Consider the following 19,629-nt stretch of genomic DNA (forward strand, 5'->3'; position numbering starts at 1 on the left):
GCAGATGCGCTCTGCAAATGTCTTGGCACTAGTGGGACTATAGCAAAGTCCAATAGCCACGTATAGGATGCCACTAGGTACACTGAGTGGTTGCTAGTATAATGGCTAAGTTAAAATTAGTTGGAGTGTGCAACGCAGGCAGATGCGCTCTGCAAATGTCTTGGCACTAGTGGGACTATAGCAAAGTCCAATAGCCACGTATAGGATGCCACTAGGTACACTGAGTGTTTGCTAGTAAAATTGCTTAGTTTAAAAAAGTTGGAGTGTGCAACGCAGGCAGATGCGCTCTGCAAATGTCTTGGCACTAGTGGGACTATAGCAAAGTCCAATAGCCACGTATAGGATGCCACTAGGTACACTGAGTGTTTGCTAGTATAATGGCTTACTTATAATTAGTTGGAGTGTGCAACGCAGGCAGATGCGCTCTGCAAATGTCTTGGCACTAGTGGGACTATAGCAAAGTCCAATAGCCACGTATAGGATGCCACTAGGTACACTGAGTGGTTGCTAGTATAATGGCTAAGTTAAAATTAGTTGGAGTGTGCAACGCAGGCAGATGCGCTCTGCAAATGTCTTGGCACTAGTGGGACTATAGCAAAGTCCAATAGCCACGTATAGGATGCCACTAGGTACACTGAGTGTTTGCTAGTATAATGGCTTACTTATAATTAGTTGGAGTGTGCAACGCAGGCAGATGCGCTCTGCAAATGTCTTGGCACTAGTGGGACTATAGCAAGGTCCAATAGCCACGTATAGGATGCCACTAGGTACACTGAGTGTTTGCTAGTATAATGGCTTACTTATAATTAGTTGGAGTGTGCAACGCAGGCAGATGCGCTCTGCAAATGTCTTGGCACTAGTGGGACTATAGCAAAGTCCAATAGCCACGTATAGGATGCCACTAGGTACACTGAGTGGTTGCTAGTATAATGGCTAAGTTAAAATTAGTTGGAGTGTGCAACGCAGGCAGATGCGCTCTGCAAATGTCTTGGCACTAGTGGGACTATAGCAAAGTCCAATAGCCACGTATAGGATGCCACTAGGTACACTGAGTGTTTGCTAGTAAAATTGCTTAGTTTAAAAAAGTTGGAGTGTGCAATGCAGGCAGACGTGCTCTGCAAATGTCTTTGCACTAGTGAGACTATAGCAAAGTCCAATAGCCACAGATAGGATGCCACTAGGTACACTGAGTTTTTGCTAGTATAATGGCTTACTTATAATTAGTTGGAGTGTGCAACGCAGGCAGATGCGCTCTGCAAATGTCTTGGCACTAGTGGGACTATAGCAAGGTCCAATAGCCACGTATAGGATGCCACTAGGTACACTGAGTGTTTGCTAGTATAATGGCTTACTTATAATTAGTTGGAGTGTGCAACGCAGGCAGATGCGCTCTGCAAATGTCTTGGCACTAGTGGGACTATAGCAAGGTCCAATAGCCACGTATAGGATGCCACTAGGTACACTGAGTGTTTGCTAGTATAATGGCTAAGTTAAAATTAGTTGGAGTGTGCAACGCAGGCAGATGCGCTCTGCAAATGTCTTGGCACTAGTGGGACTATAGCAAAGTCCAATAGCCACGTATAGGATGCCACTAGGTACACTGAGTGTTTGCTAGTATAATGGCTTACTTATAATTAGTTGGAGTGTGCAACGCAGGCAGATGCGCTCTGCAAATGTCTTGGCACTAGTGGGACTATAGCAAAGTCCAATAGCCACGTATAGGATGCCACTAGGTACACTGAGTGTTTGCTAGTATAATGGCTTACTTATAATTAGTTGGAGTGTGCAACGCAGGCAGATGCGCTCTGCAAATGTCTTGGCACTAGTGGGACTATAGCAAAGTCCAATAGCCACAGATAGGATGCCACTAGGTACACTGAGTGTTTGCTAGTATAATGGCTTACTTATAATTAGTTGCAGTGTGCAACGCAGGCAGATGCGCTCTGCAAATGTCTTGGCACTAGTGGAACTATAGCAAGGTCCAATAGCCACGTATAGGATGCCACTAGGTACACTGAGTGTTTGCTAGTATAATGGCTTACTTATAATTAGTTGGAGTGTGCAACGCAGGCAGATGCGCTCTGCAAATGTCTTGGCACTAGTGGGACTATAGCAAAGTCCAATAGCCACGTATAGGATGCCACTAGGTACACTGAGTGTTTGCTAGTATAATGGCTTACTTATAATTAGTTGGAGTGTGCAACGCAGGCAGATGCGCTCTGCAAATGTCTTGGCACTAGTGGGACTATAGCAAGGTCCAATAGCCACGTATAGGATGCCACTAGGTACACTGAGTGTTTGCTAGTATAATGGCTTACTTATAATTAGTTGGAGTGTGCAACGCAGGCAGATGCGCTCTGCAAATGTCTTGGCACTAGTGGGACTATAGCAAAGTCCAATAGCCACGTATAGGATGCCACTAGGTACACTGAGTGTTTGCTAGTAAAATTGCTTAGTTTAAAAAAGTTGGAGTGTGCAATGCAGGCAGACGTGCTCTGCAAATGTCTTTGCACTAGTGGGACTATAGCAAAGTCCAATAGCCACAGATAGGATGCCACTAGGTACACTGAGTTTTTGCTAGTATAATGGCTTACTTATAATTAGTTGGAGTGTGCAACGCAGGCAGATGCGCTCTGCAAATGTCTTGGCACTAGTGGGACTATAGCAAGGTCCAATAGCCACGTATAGGATGCCACTAGGTACACTGAGTGTTTGCTAGTATAATGGCTTACTTATAATTAGTTGGAGTGTGCAACGCAGGCAGATGCGCTCTGCAAATGTCTTGGCACTAGTGGGACTATAGCAAGGTCCAATAGCCACGTATAGGATGCCACTAGGTACACTGAGTGTTTGCTAGTATAATGGCTTACTTATAATTAGTTGGAGTGTGCAACGCAGGCAGATGCGCTCTGCAAATGTCTTGGCACTAGTGGGACTATAGAAAGGTCCAATAGCCACGTATAGGATGCCACTAGGTACACTGAGTGTTTGCTAGTATAATGGCTTACTTATAATTAGTTGGAGTGTGCAACGCAGGCAGATGCGCTCTGCAAATGTCTTGGCACTAGTGGGACTATAGCAAGGTCCAATAGCCACGTATAGGATGCCACTAGGTACACTGAGTGTTTGCTAGTATAATGGCTTACTTATAATTAGTTGGAGTGTGCAACGCAGGCAGATGCGCTCTGCAAATGTCTTGGCACTAGTGGGACTATAGCAAGGTCCAATAGCCACGTATAGGATGCCACTAGGTACACTGAGTGTTTGCTAGTATAATGGCTTACTTATAATTTGTTGGAGTGTGCAACGCAGGCAGATGCGCTCTGCAAATGTCTTGGCACTAGTGGGACTATAGCAAAGTCCAATAGCCACAGATAGGATGCCACTAGGTACACTGAGTGTTTGCTAGTATAATGGCTTACTTATAATTAGTTGGAGTGTGCAACGCAGGCAGATGCGCTCTGCAAATGTCTTGGCACTAGTGGGACTATAGCAAAGTCCAATAGCCACGTATAGGATGCCACTAGGTACACTGAGTGTTTGCTAGTAAAATTGCTTAGTTTAAAAAAGTTGGAGTGTGCAATGCAGGCAGACGTGCTCTGCAAATGTCTTTGCACTAGTGGGACTATAGCAAAGTCCAATAGCCACAGATAGGATGCCACTAGGTACACTGAGTGTTTGCTAGTATAATGGCTTACTTATAATTAGTTGGAGTGTGCAACGCAGGCAGATGCGCTCTGCAAATGTCTTGGCACTAGTGGGACTATAGCAAAGTCCAATAGCCACGTATAGGATGCCACTAGGTACACTGAGTGTTTGCTAGTATAATGGCTAAGTTAAAATTAGTTGGAGTGTGCAACGCAGGCAGATGCGCTCTGCAAATGTCTTGGCACTAGTGGGACTATAGCAAAGTCCAATAGCCACGTATAGGATGCCACTAGGTACACTGAGTGTTTGCTAGTAAAATTGCTTAGTTTAAAAAAGTTGGAGTGTGCAATGCAGGCAGACGTGCTCTGCAAATGTCTTTGCACTAGTGGGACTATAGCAAAGTCCAATAGCCACAGATAGGATGCCACTAGGTACACTGAGTGTTTGCTAGTATAATGGCTTAGTTATAATGAGTTGGAGTGTGCAGAGGACAGGAGGGTACAGTGGCAGGATTGTGGTGCTCTGGGTAGAGGAATGGAAGCCTGCCTTTCTATTCCCTCCTAATGGTGAAATGCAGGGAGGAAATCCCTGACCTTGGCTACACAGATGCTGTTGCTGTTTGCAGGACCTGTCACCTATGGCTCTCTCACCCTGCCGGTTTGAGCCCTTAAAAGGACTGCTATAAAGTGCTCTCCCTATGCTGTCTAACGCTGTGTATGCAGCGCATACAGCTGTATCGGCTATAGGACTCAGGAGGACGGAGCTGCGACAGTGATGTCTGACACCAAAGACGCAGAAGGCAGATAATGGCGTCCGTGAAGAAAATGTCCGGTTTTATAATGCAGGGACATGTGACATGCAAATCCTATCACACATGCCGTTGCTTCTCTGGCTCAAAGTCAACTTAGCTGTGTGTGTGTCTGTGATTGGCTGACATGCTGGCCCGCCCCACAAGACGCGCGCACTTAGGGAAGGAAGACAAGAAAAAAAAAAAATATGGCGATCGCCATTATAGAAACAGCAGTGATCTGAAGGCGCTGTTCACGCACACTATACACTGAAATGTGATAATAGTTTGATTCACAGAGTGACTTACACTATTACAGCAGAAACCAAGCTATGATTTAGCTGTTTTTTGGCTGCTAGAACCGTTCTCGAACGTTTCTAGAACTATCGAGCTTTTGCAAAAAGCTCGAGTTCTAGTTCGATCTAGAACATGCCCCAAAATCACTCGAGCCTAGAACTGGAGAACCACGAACCACGAACCGCGCTCAACTCTATCCAGGAGCTTTGGTTCCCTGAGTTTCCAATAGCAAATGTCTAGAAAAAACTCTGTCCATTGGCACAACTCAGCAAGAAAACGAGAAGACCGAGAAGATATATTTCATTTATCTTAATGCCACCTTATTAACAGCACTAAACCCTTCTATTATGTCCCTTAGCCTTTTGAGCTTATCCTCTGGTAAGCGGAAGACCATGCCTCTGGTATCGATCTCAGTGCCTAAAAACTGTATTATAGTAGCCAATCAGAATACAAAAGGATGCATAGGAAGCGTGACTTTATTTCAATATTTTAAAACAATCCAATAAAATGAAGAAAAGTCACTCATACAAGATCCACAGAAGTTGTATAATACATACATAAATCAAAACACTATAAGGCCTGTTTCACACGTCAGTGATTCTGGTACGTTTGTGCTTTTTTTTAAACATAACAGAATCACTGAGATACGCAGATCCATTATAATGAATGGGTCTGCTCACACATCAGTGATTTTTCACTGCACGTGTCTCCGTGCGGCGTACCCGCGTGTCCGTGATTGCTGCACGGAGACATGTCCATTTTTTTCTGGCATCACTGATAGGATGTCCATAAGGTGGCAGCAGAGCATAACAGAAAAAGGTGCCTATTGTGCACTGAAAAGACCCAATGTGATGCACCAGACATATAGAGCCCTAATGGATTTACAAATATAAGATATATCATGAATGACTACTGCATAATGAACGCTAGCATGAAAAAAGAAAGGAATCCATAAAAATAAATAATAAATGGTGCACATATGTTAGAGCCCCACCGAAGGACAAAAAAAGTCTGATGGAAATAGAGAGCATATAGGAACAATAAGAATGTGCAACAGAGAGGAAGGTGAGAATGCAGGATCAATCACTGCCTGTCAGATATTAATAATCAGGGAAATAACTCTGGAGCAGACGCACAAATTAGGGTCTTACCTGGTAAGGTAACAAATAATTAATAGTAGTTGCACTCACCTATTAAGGTTGTGCCAGTCACAACCCCTAAATGCACGTTACAAATGGCGACAGCCGCAGCCCCTAGTAGAAGAGCAATAACGTATAGGAGGAAAATCGGGTGCGTGCCGCGCTGTCACCAAAGGAAACTGATGTTAATTATTTCATCTCTTTATTCTTTTTTCCGGTCAATGTGTTTCAGAGATCACTGTCTCCTTCATCAGGGCAAAAAAAGAACAGTATGCAATCAAAGGAGGAAGAACCTCTATATATACACATATGGAGCTACGTCAGAGGACTGACTGCTGTATTTCAAATACTGCCGGGATGGTCAACTGTTACAATACCGGCCATAAAAGTTCTCAAGTGATATATTGAGAAACATTTATAAAATCACTGGGGTATAGTGTTTCAAATTTCATCAGCTTTTTGAGACAAAAATCAGAAAAAGAAGAAGAAGAAGGACAAAATGAAAAAAAGAAAAAAAAGAAGAAAAAAAAAACAAAAAGGGAGCATTGAGCTCCAGACCCTGTATTGAGTCTTAGAAGTGTAGTGACAAGTGCATCTGTCCACAACCCTGTAAGGGTGAACGGGATGACGGACAAGAAAAATTATGTTCGTGGCAAAAAATGGTGGTGTTGCTATATAAAATTGCATTAAGAATAAAGAAAGGAAAAATTTCTTTATAAAAGTAGTGAAGAAAAAAGTGGAAAAAAGGGGAGTGTAAGCCATTTTACTAATAAATAGTGATGAGCGAGCATGCTTGTTACTACTCGGTACTCGCACGAGTATCACTGTACTCGGTCTACTCGACGGGGACCGAGTAATCTCGCGATACTCGTGCTGTACTCGTGGTCTTCATCCCTGCATGTTGGCGCTCTTTTGAGAGCCAGCCCTCATGCAGGGATTGGCTGGCAGACCACTGCAATGCCACAGCCCTGTTAGTTGTGGAATTGCAGTGATTGGCCGGCCTGCACAGCGTGACCGAGCCTTTATACCGGCGGGCGCGCTGTGCTCTGCTCACAGCTATCCAGACAGTCAGTGCAGGGAGAGGGTCGCTGCTTCAGGGAAAGGTTTGCGGCCCTTTATAGCTATTTCCGTAGCAGGGCTGCAAACAGTGTGACCAAAAGTCCTTCTCAGGACTATTCTAGTTGTATACAGGCAGGCAGGGTATAGCCAGGTCGGAGTACAGTAGCAGAGTCCTTCTCAGGACTATTGTTGCTGTATACAGGCAGGGTATAGCCAGGTTGGAATACAGGCTAGTGACCAAAAGAGTCCTTGTCAGGACTATTGTAGCAGTATACAGGCAGGCAGGCAGGCAGGGTATATAGCCATTCCTAGTGGTGACCGTATACCAGCCTTCATCATATCTGGGGCTGGTGTACACAGTCTAAAACAGTCCTGATAGTGTCAGACTTCTCAGCAATTGTCGCTCCTAAAACCTGTTAGGTTCTTAGTGCGTCCGTGCTTGCATTTAAAAACCGCACGTGTGTGCCTGTCGGTGGCAGCGTACAGGTGCACTTGTGTGCGTTTTTACCAAACTATTATATAACGCACAAGTGTAGTGTATAATACACGTCAGTCAGCAGTGGCTGATAGTGTCAGAGTTCTCGTCATTAATTTTTGCTCCTAAAACCTGTGTTAGGTTCTTAGTGCGTCCGTGCTTGCATTTAAAAACCGCACGTGTGTGCCTGTCGGTGGCAGCGTACAGGTGCACTTGTGTGCGTTTTTACCAAACTATTATATAACGCACAAGTGTAGTGTATAATACACGTCAGTCAGCAGTGGCTGATAGTGTCAGAGTTCTCGTCATTAATTTTTGCTCCTAAAACCTGTGTTAGGTTCTTAGTGCGTCCGTGCTTGCATTTAAAAACCGCACGTGTGTGCCTGTCGGTGGCAGCGTACAGGTGCACTTGTGTGCGTTTTTACCAAACTATTATATAACGCACAAGTGTAGTGTATAATACACGTCAGTCAGCAGTGGCTGATAGTGTCAGAGTTCTCGTCATTAATTTTTGCTCCTAAAACCTGTTAGGTTCTTAGTGCGTCCGTGCTTGCATTTAAAAACCGCACGTGTGTGCCTGTCGGTGGCAGCGTACAGGTGCACTTGTGTGCGTTTTTACCAAACTATTATATAACGCACAAGTGTAGTGTATAATACACGTCAGTCAGCAGTGGCTGATAGTGTCAGAGTTCTCATCATTAATTTTTGCTCCTAAAACCTGTTAGGTTCTTAGTGCGTCCGTGCTTGCATTTAAAAACCGCACGTGTGTGCCTGTCGGTGGCAGCGTACAGGTGCACAATTTGCACAAACTTTGATATAACGCCCAAGTCTAGTGAATACACGTCAGCACAGCATTGCAAAATGCGCAAGGGCGTTGGCAAGGAACAAGGAAGTGGACGTGATGGTGGTGCAGGCAGAGGCCGAGGTCGTGGGCAAGCTCTAATTTTGCCACAACAAAGGGCCACATCTAGTCGCTCGCACGTCCTGTCCCAAATTCTTGGGGACCGCAGCAGTACACCGCTCTTGAACCAAGACCAGTGTCAACAGGTTGTTAGTTGGATAGCGGATAATGCTTCCAGTCAGATTGGCACCACCACAAACACTCTGTCTTCCACACGGTCAAGTGTCAGTAGCCGTGATACTGCACCGCACATTTCAGAACCTGATCCTCCTTCCTACCACAAGGCTGAGTACACGTCCTCGGACATTAATGATCCCACACTTGGACACTCGGAAGAGCTGTTCACGTTTCCATTCGCACATTCTGGCCTCTCGCCAGCTCATGTTGAAGTGGGTCATGAGGAGATCGTATGTACAGATGGCCAAATATTTGAGCAGCCACGTTCTCACGAAGTTGGCAACGTGTCTCAACAAGGGGTGGACGATGATGAGACACAATTGTCAGGAAGTCAGGAGGAGGAGCAGGGTGCGGAAGAGGAAGACGACGTGGTGGATGATCCAGTAACTGACCCAACCTGGCAGGAGGATATGCAGAGCGAGGACAGCAGTGCACAGGGGGGAGGGAGGCGTAGCATCCCAACAGGCAGTAAGAAGCAGGGTGGTGGCTCCAGGCAGAAGTCAGGCAACCGTTCCCCGGAACAACAACACGACACAAGGTGCCTGTACAAATGTTAGGTCTTCCCGAGTCTGGCAGTTTTTTAAGTTGGATCCAGATGATTCTAAAAAGGCCATTTGCAACACCTGCCGTGCCAGCATCAGCAGGGGTACCAAAACTAGCAGCCTGACCACCACCAGCATGATCAGGCACATGTCAGCCAAGCACCCGACTTTGTGGGAAGTACAACAGAGTCGAGGAGCAGTGCTTGCTAATGTCACTGCTACGTCTTCGCTGGTTGTGCATGCGAGCCAATCCCCTGTCCATGCTGCCTGCGAACAAGCCTCCTCCGGTCCTGCACCTGCAGTTGCCTACTCAGAAATAACACCATCATCAAGCACGTCCTTGTCCCAGCGCAGCGTTCAGTTATCCATTCAGCAAACCTTTGAACGCAGGCGCAAATACACTGCCAACACCCCACATGCCACAGTTCTAAATGCTAACATTTCGCGACTGCTTGTGCTGGAAATGTTGCCTTTTAGGCTGGTGGAGACAGAAGCATTCCGCGACCTGATGGCGGCAGCTGTCCCACGTTACTCGGTCCCCAGCCGCCACTATTTCTCCCGGTGTGCCTTCCCCGCGTTGCATAACCACGACTATAATACACCCACTTCCTGACACTGGACACTTAATGTTTTGAGGCCCTCATGCACGTCTCTATCCAGGGACAACGTGGAGCCTCCCAATTTTTGGCTGCCCTGCCTAAGGGCTATACTACAATAGACCCACTTCCTTACAATGGGCACTTCAGGTTTACAGGCCATCATGCACGTCTGTATGCAGGGGCATTGGTGAACCTCACAATTTTGGACTGCCCTGGCAAAGGAAAATACTACAAAGACTCAGTTCCTCAAAATGGGCACATTAGACTCAGAGGCCTTTATGTACGTCTCTTCTCAGGGACATCGGAGTGCCACACAATGTTTTACGTAAAATCTTTCATGTATTGATCTCAAAAAGTAACATACATTAGCTCTATCTCACTATTGGGTATGTGCCCTTAACATTTCCGCTATGAAAAATCATTTTGGTGTCATTTTGGAAGGTTTTCTGGTGAGTCCGTAAAAATGGCGTAAAACGCGGACAAAATTATTCACAGCTGTGACTTTTGAGTGATAAATGCTTCAAGGGGTCTTCCCCATGCTGTTGCCATGTCATTTGAGCACTCTTCGGAGACTGCATCTGTTATAGTTTTGGAGAAAAATGTGTTCATTTCATGTATGCGCGAAATGCCTTAAAAATGGCTTTAAAATGGATTTGGAGCATGGAGACGATTATCTCGGGATTGCAAGATAACCAAACAAAACTTTTAGTGGATTTCTACTTATTTTATTAAATATCATCTCCACCAAACAGGACAAGCTTGCATCTGTTATAGTTTTGGAGAAAAATGTGTTCATTTCATGTATGCGCGAAATGCCTTAAAAATGGCTTTAAAATGGATTTGGAGCATGGAGACGATTATCTCGGGATTGCAAGATAACCAAACAAAACTTTTAGTGGATTTCTACTTATTTTATTAAATATCATCTCCACCAAATAGGACAAGCTTGCATGTGTTATAGTTTTGGAGAAAAATATGTTCATTTCATGTATGCGCAAAATGCCTTTGAAATGGCTTTAAAATGGATTTGGAGCATGGAGACGATTATCTCAGGATGGCAATATAAAAAAACGAAACTTTTAGTAGATTTCTACTTATTTTATTAAATATTATCTCCACCAAACAGGACAAGCTTGCATCTGTTATAGTTTTGGAGAAAAATGTGTTCATTTCATGTATGCGCGAAATGCCTTAAAAATGGCTTTAAAATGGATTTGGAGCATGGAGACGATTATCTCGGGATTGCAAGATAACCAAACAAAACTTTTAGTGGATTTCTACTTATTTTATTAAATATCATCTCCACCAAACAGGACAAGCTTGCATCTGTTATAGTTTTGGAGAAAAATGTGTTCATTTCATGTATGCGCGAAATGCCTTAAAAATGGCTTTAAAATGGATTTGGAGCATGGAGACGATTATCTCGGGATTGCAAGATAACCAAACAAAACTTTTAGTGGATTTCTACTTATTTTATTAAATATCATCTCCACCAAACAGGACAAGCTTGCATCTGTTATAGTTTTGGAGAAAAATGTGTTCATTTCATGTATGCGCGAAATGCCTTAAAAATGGCTTTAAAATGGATTTGGAGCATGGAGACGATTATCTCGGGATTGCAAGATAACCAAACAAAACTTTTAGTGGATTTCTACTTATTTTATTAAATATCATCTCCACCAAACAGGAAAAGCTTGCATCTGTTATAGTTTTGGAGAAAAATGTGTTCATTTCATGTATGCGCGAAATGCCTTAAAAATGGCTTTAAAATGGATTTGGAGCATGGAGACGATTATCTCCGGATTGCAAGATAACCAAACAAAACTTTTAGTGGATTTCTACTTATTTTATTAAATATCATCTCCACCAAACAGGACAAGCTTGCATCTGTTATAGTTTTGGAGAAAAATGTGTTCATTTCATGTATGCGCGAAATGCCTTAAAAATGGCTTTAAAATGGATTTGGAGCATGGAGACGATTATCTCGGGATTGCAATATAACCAAACAAAACTTTTAGTGGATTTCTACTTATTTTATTAAATATCATCTCCACCAAACAGGACAAGCTTGCATCTGTTATAGTTTTGGAGAAAAATGTGTTCATTTCATGTATGCGCGAAATGCCTTAAAAATGGCTTTAAAATGGATTTGGAGCATGGAGACGATTATCTCGGGATTGCAAGATAACCAAACAAAACGTTTAGTGGATTTCTAATTATTTTATTAAATATCATCTCCACCAAACAGGACAAGCTTGCATCTGTTATAGTTTTGGAGAAAAATGTGTTCATTTCATGTATGCGCGAAATGCCTTAAAAATGGCTTTAAAATGGATTTGGAGCATGGAGACGATTATCTCGGGATTGCAAGATAACCAAACAAAACTTTTAGTGGATTTCTACTTATTTTATTAAATATCATCTCCACCAAACAGGACAAGCTTGCATCTGTTATAGTTTTGGACAAAAATGTGTTCATTTCATGTATGCGCGAAATGCCTTAAAAATGGCTTTAAAATGGATTTGGTGCATGGAGACGATTATCTCGGGATTGCAAGATAACCAAACAAAACTTTTAGTGGATTTCTACTTATTTTATTAAATATCATCTCCACCAAACAGGACAAGCTTGCATGTGTTATAGTTTTGGAGAAAAATGTGTTCATTTCATGTATGCGCAAAATGCCTTTGAAATGGCTTTAAAATGGATTTGGAGCATGGAGACGATTATCTCGGGATTGCAAGATAACCAAACAAAACTTTTAGTGGATTTCTACTTATTTTATTAAATATCATCTCCACCAAACAGGACAAGCTTGCATCTGTTATAGTTTTGGAGAAAAATGTGTTCATTTCATGTATGCGCGAAATGCCTTAAAAATGGCTTTAAAATGGATTTGGAGCATGGAGACGATTATCTCGGGATTGCAAGATAACCAAACAAAACTTTTAGTGGATTTCTACTTATTTTATTAAATATCATCTCCACCAAACAGGACAAGCTTGCATCTGTTATAGTTTTGGAGAAAAATGTGTTCATTTCATGTATGCGCGAAATGCCTTAAAAATGGCTTTAAAATGGATTTGGAGCATGGAGACGATTATCTCGGGATTGCAAGATAACCAAACAAAACTTTTAGTGGATTTCTACTTATTTTATTAAATATCATCTCCACCAAACAGGACAAGCTTGCATCTGTTATAGTTTTGGAGAAAAATGTGTTCATTTCATGTATGCGCGAAATGCCTTAAAAATGGCTTTAAAATGGATTTGGAGCATGGAGACGATTATCTCGGGACTGCAAGATAACCAAACAAAACTTTTAGTGGATTTCTACTTATTTTATTAAATATCATCTCCACCAAACAGGACAAGCTTGCATGTGTTATAGTTTTGGAGAAAAATGTGTTCATTTCATGTATGCGCAAAATGCCTTTGAAATGGCTTTAAAATGGATTTGGAGCATGGAGACGATTATCTCAGGATGGCAATATAAACAAACGAAACTTTTAGTAGATTTCTACTTATTTTATTAAATATTATCTCCACCAAACAGGACAAGCTTGCATCTGTTATAGTTTTGGAGAAAAATGTGTTCATTTCATGTATGCGCGAAATGCCTTAAAAATGGCTTTAAAATGGATTTGGAGCATGGAGACGATTATCTCGGGATTGCAAGATAACCAAACAAAACTTTTAGTGGATTTCTACTTATTTTATTAAATATCATCTCCACCAAACAGGACAAGCTTGCATCTGTTATAGTTTTGGAGAAAAATGTGTTCATTTCATGTATGCGCGAAATGCCTTAAAAATGGCTTTAAAATGGATTTGGAGCATGGAGACGATTATCTCGGGATTGCAAGATAACCAAACAAAACTTTTAGTGGATTTCTACTTATTTTATTAAATATCATCTCCACCAAACAGGACAAGCTTGCATGTGTTATAGTTTTGGAGAAAAATGTGTTCATTTCATGTATGCGCAAAATGCCTTTGAAATGGCTTTAAAATGGATTTGGAGCATGGAGACGATTATCTCAGGATGGCAATATAAACAAACGAAACTTTTAGTAGATTTCTACTTATTTTATTAAATATTATCTCCACCAAACAGGACAAGCTTGCATCTGTTATAGTTTTGGAGAAAAATGTGTTCATTTCATGTATGCGCGAAATGCCTTAAAAATGGCTTTAAAATGGATTTGGAGCATGGAGACGATTATCTCGGGATTGCAAGATAACCAAACAAAACTTTTAGTGGATTTCTACTTATTTTATTAAATATCATCTCTACCAAACAGGACAAGCTTGCATCTGTTATAGTTTTGGAGAAAAATGTGTTCATTTCATGTATGCGCGAAATGCCTTAAAAATGGCTTTAAAATGGATTTGGAGCATGGAGACGATTATCTCGGGATTGCAAGATAACCAAACAAAACTTTTAGTGGATTTCTACTTATTTTATTAAATATCATCTCCACCAAACAGGACAAGCTTGCATGTGTTATAGTTTTGGAGAAAAATGTGTTCATTTCATGTATGCGCAAAATGCCTTTGAAATGGCTTTAAAATGGATTTGGAGCATGGAGACGATTATCTCAGGATGGCAATATAAACAAACGAAACTTTTAGTAGATTTCTACTTATTTTATTAAATATTATCTCCACCAAACAGGACAAGCTTGCATCTGTTATAGTTTTGGAGAAAAATGTGTTCATTTCATGTATGCGCGAAATGCCTTAAAAATGGCTTTAAAATGGATTTGGAGCATGGAGACGATTATCTCGGGATTGCAAGATAACCAAACAAAACTTTTAGTGGATTTCTACTTATTTTATTAAATATCATCTCCACCAAACAGGACAAGCTTGCATCTGTTATAGTTTTGGAGAAAAATGTGTTCATTTCATGTATGCGCGAAATGCCTTAAAAATGGCTTTAAAATGGATTTGGAGCATGGAGACGATTATCTCGGGATTGCAAGATAACCAAACAAAACTTTTAGTGGATTTCTACTTATTTTATTAAATATCATCTCCACCAAACAGGACAAGCTTGCATCTGTTATAGTTTTGGAGAAAAATGTGTTCATTTCATGTATGCGCGAAATGCCTTAAAAATGGCTTTAAAATGGATTTGGAGCATGGAGACGATTATCTCGGGATTGCAAGATAACCAAACAAAACTTTTGGTGGATTTCTACTTATTTTATTAAATATCATCTCCACCAAACAGGACAAGCTTGCATGTGTTATAGTTTTGGAGAAAAATGTGTTCATTTCATGTATGCGCAAAATGCCTTTGAAATGGCTTTAAAATGGATTTGGAGCATGGAGACGATTATCTCAGGATGGCAATATAAACAAACGAAACTTTTAGTAGATTTCTACTTATTTTATTAAATATTATCTCCACCAAACAGGACAAGCTTGCATCTGTTATAGTTTTGGAGAAAAATGTGTTCATTTCATGTATGCGCGAAATGCCTTAAAAATGGCTTTAAAATGGATTTGGAGCATGGAGACGATTATCTCGGGATTGCAAGATAACCAAACAAAATTTTTAGTGGATTTCTACTTATTTTATTAAATATCATCTCCACCAAACAGGACAATCTTGCATCTGTTATAGTTTTGGAGAAAAATGTGTTCATTTCATGTATGCGCGAAATGCCTTAAAAATGGCTTTAAAATGGATTTGGAGCATGGAGACGATTATCTCGGGATTGCAAGATAACCAAACAAAACTTTTAGTGGATTTCTACTTATTTTATTAAATATCATCTCCACCAAACAGGACAAGCTTGCATCTGTTATAGTTTTGGAGAAAAATGTGTTCATTTCATGTATGCGTGAAATGCCTTAAAAATGGCTTTAAAATGGATTTGGAGCATGGAGACGATTATCTCGGGATTGCAAGATAACCAAACAAAACTTTTAGTGGATTTCTACTTATTTTATTAAATATCATCTCCACCAAACAGGACAAGCTTGCATCTGTTATAGTTTTGGAGAAAAATGTGTTCATTTCATGTATGCGCGAAATGCCTTAAAAATGGCTTTAAAATGGATTTGGAGCATGGAGACGATTATCTCGGGATTGCAAGATAACCAAACAAAACTTTTAGTGGATTTCTACTTATTTTATTAAATATCATCTCCACCAAACAGGACAAGCTTGCATGTGTTATAGTTTTGGAGAAAAATGTGTTAATTTCATGTATGCGCAAAATGCCTTTGAAATGGCTTTAAAATGGATTTGGAGCATGGAGACGATTATCTCAGGATGGCAATATAAACAAACGAAACTTTTAGTAGATTTCTACTTATTTTATTAAATATTATCTCCACCAAACAGGACAAGCTTGCATCTGTTATAGTTTTGGAGAAAAATGTGTTCATTTCATGTATGCGCGAAATGCCTTAAAAATGGCTTTAAAATGGATTTGGAGCATGGAGACGATTATCTCGGGATTGCAAGATAACCAAACAAAACTTTTAGTGGATTTCTACTTATTTTATTAAATATCATCTCTACCAAACAGGACAAGCTTGCATCTGTTATAGTTTTGGAGAAAAATGTGTTCATTTCATGTATGCGCGAAATGCCTTAAAAATGGCTTTAAAATGGATTTGGAGCATGGAGACGATTATCTCGGGATTGCAAGATAACCAAACAAAACTTTTAGTGGATTTCTACTTATTTTATTAAATATCATCTCCACCAAACAGGACAAGCTTGCATGTGTTATAGTTTTGGAGAAAAATGTGTTCATTTCATGTATGCGCAAAATGCCTTTGAAATGGCTTTAAAATGGATTTGGAGCATGGAGACGATTATCTCAGGATGGCAATATAAACAAACGAAACTTTTAGTAGATTTCTACTTATTTTATTAAATATTATCTCCACCAAACAGGACAAGCTTGCATCTGTTATAGTTTTGGAGAAAAATGTGTTCATTTCATGTATGCGCGAAATGCCTTAAAAATGGCTTTAAAATGGATTTGGAGCATGGAGACGATTATCTCGGGATTGCAAGATAACCAAACAAAACTTTTAGTGGATTTCTACTTATTTTATTAAATATCATCTCCACCAAACAGGACAAGCTTGCATCTGTTATAGTTTTGGAGAAAAATGTGTTCATTTCATGTATGCGCGAAATGCCTTAAAAATGGCTTTAAAATGGATTTGGAGCATGGAGACGATTATCTCGGGATTGCAAGATAACCAAACAAAACTTTTAGTGGATTTCTACTTATTTTATTAAATATCATCTCCACCAAACAGGACAAGCTTGCATCTGTTATAGTTTTGGAGAAAAATGTGTTCATTTCATGTATGCGCGAAATGCCTTTAAAAATGGCTTTAAAATGGATTTGGAGCATGGAGACGATTATCTCGGGATTGCAAGATAACCAAACAAAACTTTTAGTGGATTTCTACTTATTTTATTAAATATCATCTCCACCAAACAGGACAAGCTTGCATGTGTTATAGTTTTGGAGAAAAATGTGTTCATTTCATGTATGCGCAAAATGCCTTTGAAATGGCTTTAAAATGGATTTGGAGCATGGAGACGATTATCTCAGGATGGCAATATAAACAAACGAAACTTTTAGTAGATTTCTACTTATTTTATTAAATATTATCTCCACCAAACAGGACAAGCTTGCATCTGTTATAGTTTTGGAGAAAAATGTGTTCATTTCATGTATGCGCGAAATGCCTTAAAAATGGCTTTAAAATGGATTTGGAGCATGGAGACGATTATCTCGGGATTGCAAGATAACCAAACAAAACTTTTAGTGGATTTCTACTTATTTTATTAAATATCATCTCCACCAAACAGGACAAGCTTGCATCTGTTATAGTTTTGGAGAAAAATGTGTTAATTTCATGTATGCGCAAAATGCCTTTGAAATGGCTTTAAAATGGATTTGGAGCATGGAGACGATTATCTCGGGATTGCAAGATAACCAAACAAAACTTTTAGTGGATTTCTACTTATTTTATTAAATATCATCTCCGCCAAACAGGACAAGCTTGCATCTGTTATAGTTTTGGAGAAAAATGTGTTCATTTCATGTATGCGCGAAATGCCTTAAAAATGGCTTTAAAATGGATTTGGAGCATGGAGACGATTATCTCGGGATTGCAAGATAACCAAACAAAACTTTTAGTGGATTTCTACTTATTTTATTAAATATCATCTCCACCAAACAGGACAAGCTTGCATCTGTTATAGTTTTGGAGAAAAATGTGTTCATTTCATGTATGCGCGAAATGCCTTAAAAATGGCTTTAAAATGGATTTGGAGCATGGAGACGATTATCTCGGGATTGCAAGATAACCAAACAAAACTTTTAGTGGATTTCTACTTATTTTATTAAATATCATCTCCACCAAACAGGACAAGCTTGCATCTGTTATAGTTTTAAAGAAAAATGTGTTCATTTCATGTATGCGCAAAATGCCTTAAAAATGGCTTTAAAATGGATTTGGAGCATGGAGACGATTATCTCGGGATTGCAATATAACCAAACAAAACTTTTAGTGGATTTCTACTTATTTTATTAAATATCATCTCCACCAAACAGGACAAGCTTGCATCTGTTATAGTTTTGGAGAAAAATGTGTTCATTTCATGTATGCGCGAAATGCCTTAAAAATGGCTTTAAAATGGATTTGGAGCATGGAGACGATTATCTCGGGATTGCAAGATAACCAAACAAAATTTTTAGTGGATTTCTACTTATTTTATTAAATATCATCTCCACCAAACAGGACAAGCTTGCATCTGTTATAGTTTTGGAGAAAAATGTGTTCATTTCATGTATGCGCGAAATGCCTTAATAATGGCTTTAAAATGGATTTGGAGCATGGAGACGATTATCTCAGGATGGCAATATAAACAAGCGAAACTTTTAGTAGATTTCTACTTATTTTATTAAATATTATCTCCACCAAACAGGACAAGCTTGCATCTGTTATAGTTTTGGAGAAAAATGTGTTCATTTCATGTATGCGCGAAATGCCTTAAAAATGGCTTTAAAATGGATTTGGAGCATGGAGACGATTATCTCGGGATTGCAAGATAACCAAACAAAACTTTTAGTGGATTTCTACTTATTTTATTAAATATCATCTCCACCAAACAGGACAAGCTTGCATCTGTTATAGTTTTGGAGAAAAATGTGTTCATTTCATGTATGCGCGAAATGCCTTAAAAATGGCTTTAAAATGGATTTGGAGCATGGAGACGATTATCTCGGGATTGCAAGATAACCAAACAAAACTTTTAGTGGATTTCTACTTATTTTATTAAATATCATCTCCACCAAACAGGACAAGCTTGCATCTGTTATAGTTTTGGAGAAAAATGTGTTCATTTCATGTATGCGCGAAATGCCTTAAAAATGGCTTTAAAATGGATTTGGAGCATGGAGACGATTATCTCGGGATTGCAGGATAACCAAACAAAACTTTTAGTGGATTTCTACTTATTTTATTAAATATCATCTCCACCAAACAGGACAAGCTTGCATCTGTTATAGTTTTGGAGAAAAATGTGTTCATTTCATGTATGCGCGAAATGCCTTAAAAATGGCTTTAAAATGGATTTGGAGCATGGAGACGATTATCTCGGGATTGCAAGATAACCAAACAAAACTTTTAGTGGATTTCTACTTATTTTATTAAATATCATCTCCACCAAACAGGACAAGCTTGCATGTGTTATAGTTTTGGAGAAAAATGTGTTCATTTCATGTATGCGCAAAATGCCTTTGAAATGGCTTTTAAATGTATTTGGAGCATGGAGACGATTATCTCAGGATGGCAATATAAACAAACGAAACTTTTAGTAGATTTCTACTTATTTTATTAAATATTATCTCCACCAAACAGGACAAGCTTGCATCTGTTATAGTTTTGGAGAAAAATGTGTTCATTTCATGTATGCGCGAAATGCCTTAAAAATGGCTTTAAAATTGATT

The sequence above is a fragment of the Anomaloglossus baeobatrachus genome, unplaced genomic scaffold, assembly GCF_048569485.1.
Source record: "Anomaloglossus baeobatrachus isolate aAnoBae1 unplaced genomic scaffold, aAnoBae1.hap1 Scaffold_466, whole genome shotgun sequence".
NCBI classification, from domain to species: domain Eukaryota; kingdom Metazoa; phylum Chordata; class Amphibia; order Anura; family Aromobatidae; genus Anomaloglossus; species Anomaloglossus baeobatrachus.